General features: G+C 34.7%; 1 pseudogene; it reads left to right on the top strand.

Moving 5' to 3' along the window:
* LOC142641200 (serine carboxypeptidase-like 13) overlaps nucleotides 1-22421 on the top strand; it is a 54749-nt pseudogene extending 32328 nt beyond the window's left edge.
* The last annotated feature ends 250 nt before the right edge of the window (nucleotides 22422-22671 follow it).

The raw sequence follows: 22671 nt of genomic DNA, 5'->3' as shown, positions 1-22671 counted from the left end.
AAACTTTTTTATTTATTCCAACATTCTTGCTATGGAGATTTATTAATATCGTTTTTTTATTTACCAATAACTACTTACCACATCAGCAGTTTGTAAATTTTTTTGTATCTCTAGCATTATTCTTATATTATTATTTTTACTTTCTCTCACTCCCTAAGTAATTTATCCCTAACCTAGGTGCTAGTCCCAATTTTTTGCATGGCATATCCTTTTATAATACTTACCCATTATCATTGTGGTATGAATTTTTTTATTTATTCCAACATTCTTGCTATGGAGATTTGTGTAACATCACAAGTCTGATCCCTAGAGATGAAGATAGAAATGATCTTAGCTATTTTTGTAACCGAAAAATAGTTTTAACCAAGTCCAATTCTTTGAAATAAAGATAAAAGTGATCGGATAGTAAAGATCCCCATAAGATAGAAATGATCAATTTTATTTATTTATTTATTTATTTCTGTTTTTTAAGAAGAGGAAACTATCGAAATCTTATCCTCAATGTTAGTGATTAGAATTTGCTTTTAATTCAAATTCATCTTCTCTACATATTGATTCTAATATTTTCATAATTAAAATAAATAGATAAAAATTAGTGTTAAATGAACTCTCTCTCTCTCTCTCTCTCAGCATTCGAAGAGGTTGTAATTAATAAAAATTACACAATCTTCTCTCTCTAAATAATCTTCATGTTATTGCTCTAAAATATTTTGAATACTCTATATAATCCTCTCACATTGCAGCTTACAACATTATCCACATAATGTACAAGCCCATTGCTAGTAATAATGTATATTTGAATCATTCCAAGTCTATAAAAAAGAAAAAAAGGCATACAACAATTGAAGGTGCCACTATAAATTGGAGGAAACTCTACTTGAAATCACAAGTAAAAGTGTTACCACCTCTTTAAATGCTGAGAGAGAGAGTGTGAGATTCATTTAACACTAACGTTTTATTTATTTATTTATTTTAATTAAGAAAATATTAAATTTATTTTAATATGAAAACATTAGAATCAATATGTAGAGAAGATGAATTTGAATTAAAATGAAATGAAACTTTGAATCTAAAGGTGTCTTTAATAGTACATAATGACATAACAGTTTGTACATTGTCAGATTCTAAAAATTGAGTCCATTTAAAATGAAATGAAGACGATTCCATTCTGTACGTCCATATCATGTTTTTAGGGACTGGTAGTCCTGAGTTTCTAGTATTCCACACATTGGCACACGAGAATGGATAAGATATTTTAACATGACTCTAATGGATGCATGGCGAGCCTGGTTCCTCGATGCTCAAAAATGATGCATTTTATTCCCTTTGTTTCTTGACTTTGAGATATGTACACTAAGCCCAAAGTCAATTACTTATACTTACCTGTTTCAATTAGGTAGACAGGAGTATTCAGAAAATGACTTTGTTCTAATATTTGCAACCATAAAGGCAAGAAAAACCCTTAACTTGACTTCCCCCATGATGGATAGGAATAAGTACTTGCAATATCTTTTCTTATTGTACAGGGAGGGGGTTCACATAGCTGCAGAGCACAAGCAGAAGGAGTGTGCTGCCATGCTTGATAGATGGTTATTTACAAGCAGAAGGAGTGTGCTGCCGTGCTGAAATGCCTACACGGTGTCTGTTGATTAGCAGACGACAGAAATTAGGAACCGGGCAATACCTTGCATTAATAAATGGTTATTTACAAATTCCGGTCATATTTGGAATGGTAGTTGAACCGCCATAGATTAATTTATTTTGTTAAGCACAATTGGCTAGGGACAATGTCTCATGGAGCAGAGATCACTGGTTTGACTCTACCCTTCTTCCTCCCCATGGAGCCAAAAATTATCAGCAAAAAAACCAATCTTAATTTATGATGTGACCCCTACTAGAAAGGGAATAGTATTTTTGGTTATTAGTTTTAATTGTTCTGCTTTTCCAATAAGTGTACCTTACCTATTGGCTATTTTAATTTCAGACTTGCTAAGTTTGAGATTGTGATCCTTGTTGTTTTGGCCATCTTAATTTATGATGTGGCCCATTGCTTATTTCTCCATTTACAGGATGTTCCTTTTAGTTGCGAGAAAGGCCACCCCACTGTTGTGACGTTGCTGTGTATATTTTACGCAGCTGTAGCATGTGCGGTGGATCTATTGTCTTTTGCAGTTCTTGCTCTTCTTCCTGAATCATCTATGTGTACGGAATCTAATGAACCTTATTATTCAATGTAATGGATCCTGTTCCTGTTGCTACCTGGTCTATAAGAAAGGTACGTTCTGTTTGCTAAGGCCCTTCCCATCTGTTTCATGAGAATCTTATTGATTTCTCACAATCTGGTAGGGTCTACTATCAAACAAGGGTAAAAAATCAAAATATTTGCATTGAGGCCTTCACCAAATCCATTAAAACTATTTGACTCAGTTATATTTTTTAATTTTATTGACGATGCGATAGACCTCTGTGTTGCATTAAAAGATGTTTATTTATATTTGTTTGAAGGACTTTTGAATGCATGAATTTAAGTGTGATTTTTACCTTTTAAGTTTTAACCCTATAAAAAGATAGACCGATAGAGTAATGCTGTAGGCACAAACTATTTTATAACATTTTTACAAAATGTTGATGTGATCAATTTTTTATTGGTTTTCGTCTAGGACTACTATTAATATCACTTTTTTATTTACCAACAATTACTCATCACATTAACAGTTTGTAAATTTTTTTGTAAAATAGTTTGTATCTCTAACATTATTCAAAAAGAAAATGAAAAAAGACTCATTTTTATGATCTGAATAAAATTTCCATTACTTATAAAAGAAAAAAAATGGTAGAGATCTACTCCTTAGTAAACTAAAAGAACAGTAAGAGACAAACTAATTGATTGCTAATGATAAGAAGATACAAGAAAAGGCTCACTTTTTCGTCATTATCAACTTATTCTCAAATGAATATTGTGAGAAGTATCAACCCGACCCTTTTCTTCACTCTCTCTGTCCTTTGCTAAAGAACTAAGTATCATATACCGCAGAACAAAATTCTTAAAAATATATCAACAGATATATTTGGAATGTATTGTATTCAAGAAATGCCTAAATAGTAAGGCAATTTGCATCCATAATGCTCTGTTACATTATAGTTGCCCTCATTCCTGCTCCACTTTTTATCCCCTTTTTATTTTTGGGGCAGGCAAAGGGTGTTAGAGTGAGTGTGTTTCAAACACTTAACATTTGCTTTGTGTCCCACATTGGTTAGGAATAAGTCTTGTTATGAGTTTATAAGACTTTGCACATCTTAGGTGGTAAAGTTGGAACATAATGGGCTAGGTGTTGACTTGGGCTTGGGCTTGGGTTTGTTAATTGATTCTTGGGTTGTACCATTCCTCTTACTTTTGTTTTAGCCCAAATTTGAGTTGATTTTTGTTATGACCGTTGGGGAGCTTCTGAGCAGCCCGTTGGGCATTTAATATACAGCCCGTTGGGGCATTAATTGTGCTGCCCGTTGGTGCAGCCAGCCCTCCCATCAAATTAGTTTATAAACCCTACAAAACACACTATTCATCACATATTCTTCTCATCTTCTCCAGCCATAGCAGCTCTCTTTCTCTCTGTTCTGTTCTGTTTTTTTTTGTGGCTGCATAGAAAATTTCAGCTTCATTTTTCTTAAGGAAAGGAAAGGCAAGTAAGGTTGTTCCTAGTTCTTCTTGCTTGAGTGTGTGATCAACTTGAAGAAATTACTATAGTCTAATCTTGGGGAGTTGTTCGGCCAAGAGAGCCATTTACACCGAGTTCTACTCCGGGTGGCACGAATCAACCTTTAAAGACAACGCATTTTGCGTGATTCTATAGTTTGTGAGATCTTTCTAACTCTATCTATTTAATTTTGTCATTGCTAAATTTTTAGGGTTTGTATTGTTGAATAAAAACTTGTTTATTTAGCCATATTTTCCAACAATTTTAAAGGTTGATTTTTGTGCTTTAAAAATGAAGAAACAAGTTGTTGATTCTCTTAAGGTCATTTCGGAAATTACAAAGCTTGAGGCTTTTGATGGAAATAATTTTAAGCGTTGGAAAGAAAGGGTTTTACCCATCTTGGAATTTACCGAAATTGACCGGGTTCTTTATGAGCCTAAACCCGAAGATGATCCTAAAAATATAGCAAAGTGGGAGAAAACAAATAAATTATGTGTTCATACTATTAAGTGTGGTTTATCTAACAAGTTGTTTGATAATTATTGTCATTTTACTTGTGCTAAAGATTTATGGGATGAACTTAATGGTCGTTATGGGTTTGAGGATGAGGGTGCTAAAAAGTTTGCTACGGCTAAATTTATGTCTTTTCAAATGGTTGAGGAAAAAAGTGTTTCTAGCCAAATTGAAGATTTTCAAAAATTAGTATCCGACTTAGCCAAAGAGGGTGATGTCTTACTCGAGAGGTTTGTGGCTCATGGCCTTGTGTTTAAGTTGCCGGACTCTTGGAAAGAGTATAAACACCGGTATAGCCACCATAGAACCTATTTGAATCTTCAACAAACTATTGTTGATATTCAAATTGAAGAAACAAATAGGATGTCGGAAAAGGTTTCTAGAGCTAAGGAATTTACTTCCAAGGCTAATATTGTAGAGGGAGGACCCTCTAGACCTTCACAACATAATAAGAAACATGATTTCAAAGGAAAAGGAAAATTTCATAATAAAAATGGCTCAAATCCTCAAATCCAAAAGAAAAAGGGTAATTGTTTTATTTGTGGTAAGGTAGGTCATTATGCGGCAACATGTAGGGCGAGGGGGAACTTCAACAACAAGAAGGACAACAACAAAGGCTCTACATCAAATAAGGCAAATGTGGTGCAAACCGAAGATATCATTGCGGCCGTGGTGTGTGAGGCACACTTGGTGACAAAAGTGAAGGGATGGGTAGTTGACTCGGCTTGTACAAGACACATTGGTGCATTCAAAGAGGAGTTTAGTTCCTACACTCCTATGGCGGAAGGAACCGAATGTGTCTATGTTGGGGACAATAGGTCCGTGCCGGTGAGTGGTAAAGGGAAGGTACTCTTGAAGCTAACTTCCGGTAAAACTCTTTCACTCAATAATGTCCTTCATGTACCTCACTTTAGACATAATCTCATTTCGGTACATTTACTTGGTAAGGCCGGTATTAAAGTTTTATTTGATGGTGGCATAGTTACTTTAACTAAGAATGAAATCTTTGTTGGTAAGGGCTATGATGATGAAGGTCTTTTTGTACTTAATGTTGATCAAGTTATTAATGAAAGTGGTTCATCTTCTTGTGCTTACTTAGTTGATTCCATTGATGTTTGGCATGGTAGACTTGGACATGTTAATTTTGGCTATATAAAGAAAATGAAAGAATGTGGAATTATTAACTCACTAAGTGAAGAAAATATGGACCAATGTGAAATTTGTGCCGAAACTAAAATCACCAAGAAACCTTGTAAATCCATAACAAGAGAAACCGAGCTTCTTGGATTGGTACATAGTGACTTGGGTGATTTAAAACACACAATGACTAGAGGTGGTAAAAGATTTTATGTGATCTTTGTTGATGACCACTCTAGATTCACTAAACTTTATTTACTAAGAACCAAAGATGAAGCTTTGGAGATGTTTATAAAGTATAAAAGTGAAGTTGAGAACCAAAAGAATCAAAGAATTAAAAGACTTAGAACCGATAGAGGTGGTGAATATGAGTCTAATCCTTTTAAGGAATTTTGTGAACAAAATGGCATAATACATGAGGTAACTCCACCTTATTCACCGAAATCTAATGGAATAGCCGAAAGGAAAAATAAAACTCTTAAAGAGATGATGAATGCTATGCTTATTAGTTCCGGGCTATCTTCCAACATGTGGGGGGAGGCCATTCTTTCGGCTTGCCATATTCAAAATAAGGTACCTCATAAGAAAACCGGTAAAACTCCTTGTGGACTTTGGGAAGGGCATAAGCCTAACTTGGAATACCTCAAAGTGTAGGGGTGCTTGGCTAAGGTCATGCTACCCGAGCCTAAAAGGAGAAAGCTTGGTTCTAGAACATGTAATTGTGTGTTTATTGGTTATGCTTGCAATAGTTCATGCTATAGATTTCTTGTCATCAAAAGTGATATATTAGAAGCATACACTATTATTGAATCCAAAAATGCCATATTCTTTGAGCATGTGTTTCCTTTGAAAAATAAGGAAAAAGTATTGCATGATTCTATTGAAATTTCTAATGACTTTGTTGATGATGTGCAAGAAATAAGAAGGAGCAAGCGAGCTAGGAAGGAAAAGGATTACGGTAACGATTTCCTTGCCTATGTTGTTGAAGATGAACCTGTAAGTTACTATGATGCAATTAAATCCATAGATGCACCTTTTTGGTTGGAAGCAATTAATAATGAATTAGAATCTATTATGTCTAATCATACTTGGGAATTAGTTGAGCTTCCACCCAAGGTTAAACCTATTGGTTGCAAATGGGTGTTTAAAAGGAAATTAAAACCGGATGGTACAATTGATAAGTTTATAGCTCGCTTAGTAGCCAAGGGCTATAAGCAAAAACATAATGTGGATAATTTTGATACTTATTCTCCGGTTACTAGAATTGCATCTATTAGAATTTTATTTGCCATTGCTTCTATTTACAAACTTGTAGTACATCAAATGGATGTTAAAACTACTTTTCTAAATGGTGATTTAGAAGAAGAAATTTATATGGAGCAACCCGAGGGTTTTGTAGTTCTTGGACAAGAACATAAAGTTTGTAAGTTGGTTAAATCTTTATATGGTTTAAAACAAGCACTTAAACAATGGCATGAAAAATTTGATAATGTTATGCTTACACATGGGTATGTGATCAATGGTGCCGATAAATGCATATATAGCAAGTTTATTAATAATGAAGGTGTTATTATATGTTTATATGTTGATGACTTACTTATTTTTGGAACTAGTCTTGATGTTGTACATGATGCTAAACACTTTCTTGCCTCTAATTTTGAAATGAAAGATTTGGGTGAGGCAAATATAATCTTGGGCATCAAGATACTTAGGGATAATGATTGCATTACACTATCACAATCTCACTATGTAGAGAAAATTCTTAAAAAGTTTGAACACTTTGATATGTCACCTATGTCTACTCCTTTCGACTCAAAGGTTCACTTGTTTAAAAATCGTGGTGATAGTGTTTCACAAGACAAATATGCACAAATCATTGGTAGTTTGATGTTTTTGACAAATTGTACTCGCCCTAATATTGCATATGCTGTTGGTAGATTGAGTAGATATACTCATAATCCTAGTATTGAACATTGGGATGCAATATCTAGACTGTTAAGATATTTAAAGGGCACTTTTGATTATGGTTTGTCATATTGTGGTTATCCTGCTATATTAGAAGGATATTGTGATGCTGATTGGATTTCTGATACAGATGAGGTAAAGTCCACTAGTGGATATGTGTTCACACTAGCTGGAGAGGCTGTCTCTTGGAAATCATCCTAGCAGACTTGTATAGCGAGATCCACCATGGAATCAGAGTTAGTAGCCTTAGAAAAGGCTGGGTCCGAAGCCGAGTGGCTTAGGAGTTTGTTAATTGATATATCATTGTATACTAACTCTATTGCCTCTATTTGCATGCATTGTGATTGCCAGGCTGCCATAGCACGTGCTAAGAACAAAATCTATAATGGGAAAAGTCGACATATTCGATGGAGGCACAATATTGTGAGGCAGCTCATTGATAATGGTGTAACGTCCTTGGACTTTGTAAGGTCTGAAAAGAATTTGGCTGATCCTTTGACCAAGCCACTAGCAAGAAGGCTGGTGAGTGAGACATCGAGGGGGATAGGACTGATACCCAAATTGTGACACTATGGCCAATGCCCAACCTCTATGATGGGTGATTCCACGCAAGGGGTTAAATAGGTAGAGGTCATTTGTGGTCCATATGGGGACTGTCAGTTTTATGTGTTCCGCTATCTCATTGAGGAGATTAGTGATGAGTCCATCCCTATGGTGTGAGACAGTGCTAAGTTGCAAATTGTTGGAGGTTGAGCTCTAGCTCTTAATGGATCCATAGTCCATACCTGTTGGGATGGGGTGCACTGCACACACTCTTGATGGATGCCACCTATGTGGGAGTGGAAGTTGTGCCGCTTCCTATGAGACTTGGGTAGGTCTCTAGAGCTCTCATGAAACCCAGTGGCGCATGGCCTGTATAAGGCACCAACCCGCTTATGGAACAACCTTAGTAAAGAAAGGTATGTGGGTAATAAGTTTGGTTATCTAATAGCTTGGTTAAAAGAGTCTAACTCTACCATTTTCTAGTAGTTCCTACTTATTTATCCTAAGTATGGTTAAAACCTTATGGTACCATATTGATGCATGTCTTCTTGAGTTTATTGTCTTTCGTAGTCTAGTGTTTGTAACATGTGGGGGATTGTTAGAGTGAGTGTGTTTCAAACACTTAATATTTGCTTTGTGTCCCACATTGGTTAGGAATAAGTCTTGTTATGAGTTTATAAGACTTTGCACATCTTAGGTTGTAAAGTTGGAACATAATGGGCTAGGTGTTGGCTTGGGCTTGGGCTTGGGTTTGTTAACTGATTCTTGGGCTGCACCTTTCCTCTTACTTTTGTTTTAACCCAAATTTGAGTTGATTTTTGCTATGACCGTTGGGGAGCTTCTGAGCAGCCCGTTGGGCATTTAATATTCAGCCCGTTGGGGCATTAATTGTGCTGCCCGTTGGTGCAGCCAGCCCTCCCATCAAATTAGTTTATAAACCCTACAAAACACACTATTCATCACATATTCTTCTCATCTTCTCCAGCCATAGCAGCTCTCTTTCTCTCTGTTCTGTTCTATTTTTTTTTGTGGCTGCATAGAAAATTTCAGCTTCATTTTTCTTAAGGAAAGGAAAGGCAAGTAAGGTTGTTCCTAGTTCTTCTTGCTTGAGTGTGTGATCAACTTGAAGAAATTACTATAGTCTAATCTTGGGGGGTTGTTCGGCCAAGAGAGCCATTCACACCGAGTTCTACTCCGGGTGGCACGAATCAACCTTTAAAGACAACGCATTTTGCGTGATTCTATAGTTTGTGAGATCTTTCTAACTCTATCTATTTAATTTTGTCATTGCTAAATTTTTAGGGTTTGTATTGTTGAATAAAAACTTGTTTATTTAGCCATATTTTCCAACAAAGGGAGGGGGGCTTTCGTTCCATCTTTTTTGGAAGAGAATTTTCAGATGGGAATGCACCAAAAGAATTCCTTGTGTACGTCAATGGTGATCATGAGTACGTACTCTTTGACCCATATAGCAATGAAGCAAATGAGGTTAGCATGGCCAGGCGGAAGGGTTTGGTTGAGCTTGAAGAAACAGGTGGGGTTCCCTTTACTAGAACTTTCATTGTTTTAGTTGAGTATACTATCTTAAGGAAGTTTAAATAGATGTACATGATTGCTCCTGATATTCTTGGAAAATAATTTGATGGTAGTTTTTTTTATTTTTTGAGCAAAAATTTGATGGTAATTGTCACGTCACACTTATTGAAATGCCCCCCTTCCCTCCTTTTTTTTGGTTATTGGTAAGTTAAGCATTAACATGTTGGGTCCTGAATTTAGGATCCTATTCACCTTGTTACAAGAATTGAAGGTGTCATTTAAGTTAGAACTCATTTCAAGCCCCATTGTATTGTACCCCCATTATGTTGATTTTTTTTAAGGTAAAAAAACTTTATTGGAAACGAGGAAGTGCCTCATGTATACACAGATTGTATAGATATAAGATAGCCTATAAAGAATTGCAACAAATGTGAGTTTCAATCAAAATGAGAGGGAACCAATAAAATCTACAAGAGAATGAGTATCACTAGGACCCAAAACTTAGTTCAGATAAGTATCCCAACTGGTCCTAATACTCCTCCATAAAGTACAACCCTTGGTACTTGTTTACTCAGCATTCGAACCCTTGTTGCACTAACACAAAATTGGTGTTTGCTAGAATCAGAGAAATGCGTACAATAAAAGATGTGTGAGGAATCAATGACTTGCTGTTGATTCTTGAATTAGGCCTCGTAATTAATGGTATGCACAGTGTAGGCCTCAGATCACATGCACACGTGAATTTATGCCAGTAATGTGATATATCCTATATGCAAAGGAGCAACAGTACCAAGAAATTAAAATGTTAAGATACGCATGTCTATGATTTTTTTTTTTGGATAAGTAAATGTCTATGAAAGTATTTATATGGTACAAATGCAAACATGTATGTCTCTTTGATTTTATGTTGAAACTTGTGGATGACTCCTGAGCTTACTCCATCACAAAATATTTGAACTATCACTGTTTATGAACCTATAGAAAGTAGTTGGGTTTTTATAGTCTGTGTACCAAAGTTAATGAGAAACTTGACCTTAATTATTTTGGTCCTTATTAGATATTTTTATAACAAGGCAAGTTGGATATGCGTCTATTTATATATGGAGAGTTACCGGAGTTTAAGAGAAACCGGACTTCATTAGTCCCATCTGTTCCATCAGAGAGGCCTTGGGAGACGATATTCAGTGGGTCATCACATAATCTTCCACCCCTCACCAAATTGTGTGCAGCATTTCTGGAATCATTGATGGAAAAGAGGACTGCTGCTGTTGAGTGATTGTTAACTTCCTCTGGTTCAGCTCTTTTTGAGGGTAAGATGATGGGTAGAATGTTATACATTTGATTTCATTATTCCCTTTTTACCTTTTTACCTCCACTGCAAATATATTTTGACAAGACGGAGAGAGTATGAACAAAGATAAAGAAGCTGTATAGCTGATTTGCAGACATGGTATTAGGAATATGGCATGTTTGGTCACCAGTAGGGTGGAACAGAAAATCTATCAGCTTTGTACATTAGCTCCTGGGAAGAGAGATTGAAGTCATGATGGGACCGCGATCTCAACCTTTAAGATTGGTGGAGTTTGATGTATACTTTAAGTTTAAAAGGCCATTTAGGGAGAGATTCTATATTAAACTGAAGATGTCCAAGTTTTCTTGGCTCATAAAATTTTGTAATTGTAAGAGGGAGGATGCTGTGAAAATTTTGTAATTTTATTTTTTTGATAAGGTAAAATTTTGCATTTGTGGTGGTCAAAAGTTCTAAAAAACCTCAACCCAATTCTTCTTTTAAGGTTTGCTGGCAAAAGTATCTACGTAGTGTTTGTGATTCCAAAAATTTGGGATTGTTTTGCATTTTTTTTTTTTTTTGTTAGAGATATATTAGTCATATTAGCCCAATGTAATAGGCCCAATCCCAGTCAAGCTTGTACTAGTAGTCTAGGGTTTAGTCGCCTATTATACTCATGTTAGAGTTCATTGTAACACATGTTATTGTACTACACTCTTATACAATAAAGATGTAACCCTTAAGGGATTCCTCCGTGGATGTAAGCCGACAAAGCTGAATCACGTAACCCTCTTATTCTTAGTGTTCTTATTCTATGCTTCCTCTTCCGCATCCATTCTAGCATACACAACATGCTTGTTTGCTGGCGTGGTAGTATGATGTCACCCTTAGGCTGACGTGGCAGTTCGTGAAACGGAGCAGGCGCATGGAGTGCGTGGAGGCGCATGACGGCACTGTCCTGGCACGTGTGAGTGGCTGACGGCGCGTGGAGCGCGTGCTCGTGAGGCAGAAACTTCAGCCGATGCGTGTGGGTGCATGGGAGGTGGTTTCTGGTGACACTTTGTTGGGTTTTGCTCGGGATCAGAAGATCTGTCAATCTATGCCTTGACTTTGGCAGTTTGATCAACAAAACTGACGAAATTCGAGTGTTCTAGGGGCTGTGGGCGTGACGGCGGTGACTCGCTTCTGATAGTGACTATGGGATGAAGGCGAGGGCAGCAGAAGAACGTCGAAGATGTCCACAGGAACCAGAAAGTCAGAGGAATGACTCTGATACCATGTTGTATATATTAGTATTATTAGTAACGCGATGTGTTATACCATGTCATATATGTTAGAGTGGATGCGGAAGTAGAAGCATAGAATAGAAACACTAAGAACATGAGGATTACGTGGTTCAGTCTTGTCGGCCTACATCCATGGAGGAATCTCTTAAGGGCTACATCTTTATTGTATAAGAGTGTAGTACAATAACCTGTATTACAATGAATCTAACATATGTATATATAGGTGACTAAACCGTAGACTACTAGTACAAGCTTGACTGGGCTTGGGCCTATTACATTGGCCTATATATACTCATGTTAGGGTTTATTATAACACGGTTATTATACTACACTCTTATACAATAAAGATGTAGCCCGTAAGGGATTCCTCCGTGGATGTAGGCCGACAAGGCTGAACCACGTAACCCTCTTGTTCTCGGTGTTCCTATTCTATACTTCCCCTTCCACATTCATTCTAGCATACACAAAATGGTATAACACATTTCATTGCTAATAATTTATTTTAATATGATATCAGAGCCAAACTCTGTTCTTGGCATCAAACAAACGCTCTAGCAAGCAAAGAAGATTATCACGTGCACACGACGTCACACATGCTTGCCTACTGGATCTAGACTCCACGGCATCTCGCAGCCACCATGGCTCAATGCTGTGTCCAAGATCCACAAACTCAAGCAGACCCGTGACATCAATCTCAGATTTGTGCAAAACAAGCCTTCCTTTCGAGAAACCAACTACACAACCATGCTCCTCGGCCTCCCGTGTGGAAAACCCAGAACTCCAGTCACCCAAATCCACTGCATGCGCCCACATGTGCTACGTGAACTTCGGACACAATCCCACGCGCCGCCGAAGGTTCTTCACTACTACATCAGAATTTGGCTACCCGCGTCGCCATTAAAGCCTTGCAGTTCACAGATCTACATAGCTCGAGAATCTGGGACTCATACGATCTTAAACGCACCCTCACACGCCACCCGGTTTTCTGGTTTCTCCTCCACGCACCGGAGGACATCTCACGCTCCAGCCACGCACCGAAAATACTTGCTGATCTCATCTGACATCATCATTCCACGTCAGCAGCCATGCAAGCACGCCCACGTAAGCTTGATCCACGTCAGCCCTAGCTACGTCATCAGCCACGCAACTCGCCACATCAGCACCACGTCACCTAGCTGACTATTGACCTGGCCGATCTGACCAAGACCACCTGGATCTGACCCGTGAGCAGTGACCGTTGACTTTGATATCCGGTTGACTTTGACTTTTGCGTTGACCATTGACCAAAAGTCAAAATTTCCAAAAGGGCCTATCCTGCTCAGTTTTTCGCGTAGATTCCAATTTTGGACTCCGTTTCTTCATTTGAAATCCCAAAATCGGTCAATTGGCATATTATTCATTGTGGTTTCTTCAAAGGCATTCTTCAAGGCATCTTTTCATGTTTATCCAACTTCAAGCCTTCATCGAGCTTCCGCCTTGAGTTTAAGGGAGGGTGTTAGAGATATATTAGTCATATTAGCCCAATGTAATAGGCCCAAGCCCAGTCAAGCTTGTACTAGTAGTATAGAGTTTAGTTGCCTATATATACTCATGTTAGGGTTCATTGTAACACAGGTTATTGTACTACACTCTTATACAATAAAGATATAGTCCTTAAGGGATTCATCCATGGATGTAGGCCGACAAGGCTGAACCACGTAACCCTCTTGTTCTCGGTGTTCCTATTCTATGTTTTCCCTTCCGCATCCACTTTAGCATACACAACATGGTATAACACATTGCATTGCTAATAATTTATTTAACATATTTCATGTTGTTTATCGCCAATTTTGAAGTTGGCTCTTCAATGTGCAACGCAAATGCTATTCACATAATCTTTATATTTTATTTAGTTAGTGAGTAATGTGACAATTTTTCATCGGAACAAAAAAATATTACAATTAAAAAAGTAATTGTAAGTAAGCCAAACCTATATAAAATGTATATAACAACGACTCATTTCAAAAGCCCATTGTTTACATTGCAATCTGGTTTTATTTGATATGGTTCGAACTTCGAAGCTCACCTGTGGATATATGGGCAATAATATTACTTCGATGCAATTAACTTACCAAGTTTCTTGATATGTCCTACTTCATAAAAAGAATTAAGTTACTCAAACTATAAATGGTTTACACAATGACAATGACAGTGCCATCCGGAAGCCATTATAGAAAATTTAAATCAACTAGAAATATGTCGGATGCAGAGATTATTTAAAACATGTGTATTTTTTTTAATATCATTAAAATTATCTTTAAATTGTGATTTTCAAATTTGTAGTTTCACCAAAAATAAAATTGACTATCTTAATCACCAATGACCCACATTGTGAAGTATATGAAAGTGCAAATTTATGATATATGGTCAAAATAATCAAAAAAAAAATTTATGTTAATTTATTGAAACATTTTGGGATATAATTTTAGTTGGATTAGTAACATTTTAATTTGGGTAAAATACTATTTTTGTTCCTAAATTTTACCAAAAGTTTGTTTTTTATCTTTAAATTTTAAAAAGTTCATTTTTCATCTCTAAACTATTGAAAAATTCATTTTTCGTCACTAAACAATTGAAAATGTTTTATTTATGTCTTTAAACTTTACTAAAAGTTTATTTTTCACTCTAAACTATAAAAAAAATTCTTTTTCATCCCTACTTTTTTTTTTCTTTAAACCATTGAAAAAACTCTTTACAAAGTTTAGGGATGAAAAAAAAACTTTTTAAAGTTTAGGGATAAAAAACAAACTTTTGTTAAAGTTTAGAGACCAAAATAGTATTTTACCCTTTTAATTTAAAACTTAGGTGTAGTTTTAACTAAAGTAAACTATTTTAACAATTAATAAACCCACTTGGTAACAACCTCGCATAACCGTTAATGAAAAGTAATTATGAACCTTTTACTCAAAAGAAAAAAAAAACCTAATTATGAAACCTAATTGCACTCTATGTGTGCGAACAAGATTAAGGAAATACCAAAAAGGAAAAACGTCAAAAAAGAGAATGAATGAACGTACCTGTACAGCAACAACACATGCAAAAATAAAACAAAAAGTCATGGACTCATGGTGAGAAAACTGAGAGTGAAAAGTGGAGAAAAAAAGCACCGGACACAGACAAAAAAAATAACAAAGAGGAAGACAAAATATAAAATGATAAAAGTGAAGATAAAGATGAGAAAGGTATAAATCGAATAGTCAAAGAATAAAAGCCGTGTGAATGAGAAAACACGAAATAAGAGGGAAATGAAGCGGTGGTATGAAACTATTTTATATATATATATATATAAATATATATAGGTGGAGATATTTAATGAAGCGCTATGTTTGATTTTTTTATTGGGTGATAGACTTTTTAAATATTCTTTCCATTCAATGTGTGTTGTCCTTATTGTGCCATGTGCATTGGTACCGAAACTTCAACATTTCATACTGATTTAAATACCAGTTATACCAGACGATTTTGGGTGTTTTGGTCGGTATCGGGCATACCGGCTGGTATAGGGAAAAAAAAAATTAGTTTTGTAATTTTTGAATTTTTATAAGGGCAGAATAGTAACTTATTTATATTAACTTATTAGTATTATTTATTTTTTTAGTATGCAATGAACAATTAAGCTTTTTGTTTTTTATATGGTGTTTTTTTTTTCTTTTAGTTGATGCTAAAATCTAAAATTATAAATAATTTGTTTACAATTGAAGTAATATTTTATGATAAACTTTTATTTTTATTAATATATATATTTATAAATATAAAAAATAGCTGTAAATTCAAAATAGTACACCTATATTGATGGGTACTGAAATGTATCATTCCACTAATTAAACACAAATTGGATAATTTCTTATTATGTAATTTGCAAAACTCATGTAAAAGCAAGAATTATTTATCATGGGAGGTTTCAAATCAATGGTCGTCTATTTATCATGGGACGAAGTTTACAACCAATTTAAATTGAAAGAGTGAAAGGAAAAATAGAGTAAAGTTGGCCATGACCCAGTAGTGTAGCCTAGAGATCCATTAAAACATGTGAATACATTATAGATTTGTATACAGATTGATTTATTGTGATAGAGGTATAAAGATATGCCAAAAGAAGGGGGCCACGTGATCTTCAGAGAGTGGGCCACGTTAAAGGAAGAGGGTTTTTTTTTTTTTTGAAAACAAAGGAAGAGGATTTCGAGTTTAGAGCTTTAGAGTTTTGTGCATTAATTTAGCATCCACCGACCCCCTCCATGTTAGACAAGTATGAATGTCACTATCAAATGGACCAAATTGTTTTTTCTCGACCGCCCAGTCTACCATATAAGACAGTTATAGTATAGTGTATGCAAAAGTTTAACATTAATTTAGGTATGTTCTATATTTTAGATGAAAAATGGATATTATTAATAATAATAAGATAATTGTCACATACTCATAATACGGTTAATGGGACAAGGATTTTGGTTCATGTCTAACAAAAAATTTTGTTCCTTACTAGCTTGGACTTCTTGTTCAACCGAATATCAGGCTTCCATGTTGCAAAGTCAGGGATTAAATTTTTTACTTTTTATTTATTTATTTATTTATTATAGATACATATAATTTCAATTTATAGTGTCATTTTCATGATAATTGTTATTTACCATTAGGTCACGACATCAATTAGTTTTTTGTGTAGGTGAAATTTGAATTTCAAATTTTTTATTTGATGATAAGAGATTTATTCTCATTTTTTAATAAAGTTCAAATCTAGCCAAATATATTATATAATAAAAGCTTCTTTTTTTTTTTTTCCCATGAGTTACATATGTGCTGATATAATTGATTGAGTAATGGGTCCGCACGTGGGGAGGAGTTAATTTTTTTACGATAAACTCTTTTTACTCTGATTATTTCAATTAAGGTGTACTTTAAAGTCATGAATATCTTTATTTAATGTCTTCTAACTAAACAAAGATAAACACCAAACTCTTAACTCATTATTTCAGTCAACGCAACATTTTTTTTAACATTATTTAAATCACAGTAGGACAATGCAATCTTCCCCTATATGAACATCATTGTCCTCAAGGTCCTTTCTTCTTTTTAAATTCTTTAAATCCACAATCTTATCATTTGGGATAATTAAACATGTTGGAATAATATATTAATTTTCATGCAATACTAAACATCATTTAGGATTTCGATCATAGTTCTCGTTGAAAGAATTAGACAACGCCACTAAACTCTTGAGCAAACTTAATTAGTGATTTGAAAAATCCTAAACCATTGAGCATCCAAAACTATATCACAAAATAACAACAGAGATTGATTCGTACGCCTAGGATCCTTGCGGAATGATACTTTCTTCTTCTTTGGATTCTGGTGAAGTCCAAAACTTTAATCAACCCTTGAAATCCACTTTCCATCCCATGTAAACGAGGGAGCCCAATTCGACATTATAAGGAGGTAGAAGATGGTCAAGGACTCAAGTAGTCTTGAGCCTTTCCACCATTAGCATTTGCTTCTTCACTTCACCTCCATCATTGTGCTTTTGATTATTGAAGCTCACTCCTTACCACAAAAATAACTTGGTTGTTTTTTTAGTTAGTTGAACTGTGCATTCAATGTGGAGAACATCTGCTATGTTCCAAGTTCCAACCATTACTCTTTCATGCCTAGATTCTAACACCAATTTTTGACATGCAAAGGTAATATAGTGAGTAATGGAGAATATGATTTTGAAACCCGAACTGTTCATAAAAACTTGAAAAATGAGAAGTTTGAAGTCGGACCAAGGTCCAACCAAGGTCAAACCATAATGACATCATAAATGATCTAATATTTCAATAAATACAAAAAATAGAACAATTTGTAAAAATGAGCAGTCTTGATTTTTTTTAAAGAATATATATATATATATATATATATATATGTATATATATATATATATAGCATAATTAAAAAAAATTAAAGTTATGCTTAGTCCTCCAAATATATTTAAAAAAAAAAACATTTCTTAAACAAGGAAATAATTTTAATGTTCCACGTACAATAATGTTAAGTATATTAGTCACAATATATATATATATATATATATATATATATATATATATATATATATAATATTTATTATGTGTTAAAAAAATTATATATTTTCTAATGGGACCAATTGGTTCTTTAATGTATATAAGTTTTTATACTATAAAACCGTTATTTAATCACTTAAAGTACGTAACAATAAGTTTATACAAATTTGTATTCATAAAAAAAAAAAGTTTATACAAAGTTGTTGTGGTTTGTGCGCAGGTTCTAATCCTACCATTTGAATTTTAATGCATTTTTTTTTTAAAGAATAAATAAGGTGGTCTGAACCATAGTTGAACCGTGACTGGTCAGTTCAACTATGGTTTGAACGGATCATAGACTTTAGAGTAACATCACATTCTTAGTGACTAAAAAACCAGTGCTTAAGCCAGCTTGCAGTTAACCCAGTCGGTTTAGAGATATATCAAGCCCCAAGGCCCAAGTCTAGTGTGCAAGCCAAATCTTATACTTGTATTACAAGTCTATGGGAAAAATGGTTAAAAAGCCTTAATTTTAAACTATGTAACCAAACTGTTAGGGTCATATTTTTCATTTGTTGGCAGATCCTTTTACAAAATGCACCTTACTTATAATTGAGTAGATCTAAGATATTTTTAGAATATCATGAAATATGTTAAGTAATCAAGACAATTGATATTATTGAAGACATGAAAATTGCCACAAGAAACGAGTGAAGAAGAGTTGAAAAAGTGAACCTCCACATTAGTCTTGACACAAGCTCGATACTAATATCTATCAAGATTAAATGAAGAACCTCGACACTAGCTTGACACCTCTCGATCTATCGAGCTATGCAAATCCAAAATTCTCAAATCAGACTTTCAGCCCATGATGACTTAGATTACTAGGGTTTTGTTCACTAAACTCCTAGAGGGTATAAAAGTTTTATTTTTAAAGTCATTAGAGATACAGAGACTCAATAAGAGAATTCATATATTTTTGGAAAGGCTATTGCGTTCTTGTATGTCTTAGGGTTTTGTATCCAAGTGCTTCCTAATCTTCAACGCGTATTGAAGTGAAGAACTTTGCATTTTTCAACAAACATCAGTTGTTAGGAAGTTACTCACGTACTAGAATCCGTGCAAAGGGAAGAAATCTCTACAAGATCAAGTCCAATTGGAGATTGGAGTAAAGGTTCAACTGTAGGTTGGTACTTTGGGATAGTCTAGAGTAGTGGTGAGATTCCTTGTATCTGTAACCGCTTGTTTCTTGATTAGTGATTCTTGGGAGTGGAGACCTGAAATTCACCCAATACGGTTTTTGCCTTGTGAGAAGTTTTCCCCATTAGTTAACAAATCACCGTGTCAATTTATTTTCCGCAGTACTTTAGTTTATTTGATGATTTGTGTGTGCTTCCACGATTTGCACATAATTTAACCTAATTAATTAACTTGGGTAATTAAATTGGGGTCAATTTATAACCCAATACACACAGCCCTCTTTTCAAAATATCTAGCAAATACTACTCTTTTTGAACTTGATATTTTTAATATCGAGTTCTATGTGTATTTTTAAGTGGAACTCGACATTGCTAATCTAAAATAAAGGTATTTTGCTACATAGTTTGAAAAGAGGGTTTGTTTGGTTACATAGTTCAAAAATTAAGGCTAAATAACAAAAAACATTTCCCAAGTCTATTAACCATAGTTAATATATGGTTAGTCTATGGTTTAGCCTCTTATAAATACTCATATTGGGTTTATTGTGACACAAGAATTGATTTTATGGTAAAAATGTAGTCTTTAAGGTTTTCCTTTTTGAAGTAGGCCCTTAGGCTGAACCAAGAAATTCTTCATGTGTTCTTGTGTTACTCTTTTATGTTTCCGCTTTCACATAAATTTTCTATCCCTTCCAATTTATTTATCACGTGTAAACTTTGGATTTGAAAAAGATACGCCCCAACTTCAAAGAATCAATCAACAAAATTAATTATAAGAGCACTCACAGTGGTGTTAAAATAAGAGCAGAAGACACCTACAAGAATCATGATGCTTGACAAAGCAATCCAAAAACAAAAAAAGGAAAAAAAAAAAAAAAAGATGGCAAATGTTATCAAGCACTGTGCAGTGCTTGTTAAGCTTGGACTAATGTGGGTTTCACTTAATAAAAAAATTGGTTAAATAGATGAAAAATGCATAAAACTGACCATACAGTCTATTTTAATATATATATATATATATATATATATATATATATATTTTTTTTTTTTTTTTTTTCTTTCTATGAAGCTGGTGTCGCATAAAGCTGCAAAAAAAGATAAAAAGTTACAAAAATAAAAAAGACAAAAAATTATTGTTAACGGGTATCTTAACGGGTAAGGCACCTTTCGATGCATATTATTAACACAACCCAAAAAAGATTGTCAGAAGGTCTGTTAGAAGTCTATAATAGTTTACTGACATACTGAAAAATTGGTGTATTACATTGTATGTAAGGATTGCTGGCATGTGCTGGTATGTTAGTTGGAATGTCAGTTAGTTTGTTAGTTTTGGAGGGAAGGGTAACTCTTGTATATAAAACTGATTAGGATCATAATGAGAAATATCCAAAAAAAGTTAACCCAATTGCTCTTGTCTCTTGTCTCTTCTAAATTGTGATTAGCCAAGAACCTAACAGAATCCGTACATCATCTACTCAAAACATCAGGACTTAAATGTGCATTCCATTTCCATAAATGCATGGAACCTGCATGTGGAAAGTTGGTTGTACTTATCTACTTTAGTATATATTCAGATTGATAGTTCATAAGTTCGAATGGCAACTAGAGAGAACCTTAGTTGTACCTATCTACGTTGTAAATGTGACGTTAATATCATGAAAAAGTTAAGTGAAGCCCCATTCCTAAAGCATCCACAGCAGGTGTAGTATATGTGCTAAATACTATAATATGGCACATTTGGCACACCAAACACAAAAAACAGAGTTTTATCTGTGATGCCCTAATTTGATTGATTGTGTGATATGTGTGAGTGTGTGATGAGTCCCACATCAGGTATCTACTGAGTAGATCTGAGTTTTATTAACAACTATAAGAAACCTTAATTGTGACTAGTCCTTTTGAGGTATAGCGCAGATGTGGCTAGCGCTTTTCCTTGGGTTGTTACATATGGTATAAGAGCTGGCCCGGTAACCCCATGTGGGCTCGGAGACACTACTCCACAAAGTGGACCCTAACGAGGACGTTAGGGATTTAAGTGAAGGAGATTGTGATGCCCCAATTTGATTGATTGTGTGATATGTGTGGGTGTATGATGAGTCCCACATCGGGTATCTACTGGGTAGATCTGGACTTTATTAACAACTTTAAGAAGCCTTAATTGTGATTAGTCCTTTTGAGGTATAACGCAGATGTGGCTAGCACTTTTCTTTGGGTCGTTACATTATTGCTTATCACCAAAATTTTACTCAAGCAGAATTAAGAACTTTGATATACAGGTAAATTTACTTCATAAATGTGCAAATCTCAGCCATTAACTGGATACAGATATAATAGCATATTAACTCTAGTAAACTATTTAGGTTTTGTGGTCCTATGAGAAACATGGTTCAGAAAGCTATCTAAGCTTTATAAATTCACTAGATAGTTGAGGAAACCAGAATAAAGTTGAATTGGTGAGCTTAATGGCCACAACAACATAATGATGTAGGAAGTAGGGACTAGTTGAAATTGTTTAACCACTTGACTGCAAGAGGGTCTTGAAATAGATTCATGAATTAAATTTCAAATCTAAAGGTGTCTCTAGTACTACATTATGACATGACACTCTGTACATTGTCAGATTCTAGAAATTGAGTCCATTTAAAATGAAATGAAAATGATTCCATTCTGTCCATATCACGTTTTAGGGACCAGTAATCTTGAGTTATTTCAGCTCTTCTTATAAATTTCATTTTTGAATTCTCACAGTGGTGATCATGACATGTCTATTCCACACATTGGCACACGAGAATGGATAAGATCTTTTAATATGACTCTAATGGATGCATGGCGAGCCTGGTTTGTTGATGCTCAAGTTGCAGGGTTGGTGTTAAATTTTGCAAAAATGATGCATTTTATTCCTTTTGTTCTTAACTTTGAGATATGTACAATTATCCCAAAGTCAGTTACTTATACTTAACTTTTTCAATTAGATACACCGAGGAGTATTCAGAAAATGACTATGTTCTAACATTTGCAACCATAAAGGCAAGAAAAACCCTTAACCTGACTTCCCGCATGATGGATTGGAATAAGTGCTTACAATATCTTTTCTTATTGTACAGGGAGGGGGTCACATAGCTGCAGAATACAAGCAGAAGGAGTGTGCTACCATGCTTGATAGATGGCTCGCCTATTACCCTTTATAGTTACTTGGGAGTTGCACCATGGAGATATTTGATAATTATTATAAAAAACTTTTATTTAGTTCTAATTAGTATTAGAACATGAGAATAAATTCCATAAGGATCTGGTGTCTAAGATCTAGCAAGCCCAATGTGATGTCAGTCCGGTCCAAAAACTTTCCTAGAAGATCAGAACAAAAATCCATTATTTTAAAATGTTTTTTATTATTAATAAAGTCAAATAGTCTTTATTTAGTGTCTCCTAAGATAAATC

Source organism: Castanea sativa, chromosome 1 (genome assembly GCF_040712315.1).
Source record: "Castanea sativa cultivar Marrone di Chiusa Pesio chromosome 1, ASM4071231v1".
NCBI classification, from domain to species: domain Eukaryota; kingdom Viridiplantae; phylum Streptophyta; class Magnoliopsida; order Fagales; family Fagaceae; genus Castanea; species Castanea sativa.
Note: the sequence above shows the minus strand (reverse complement) of the source record. Positions and strands in the feature narration are given on the sequence as shown.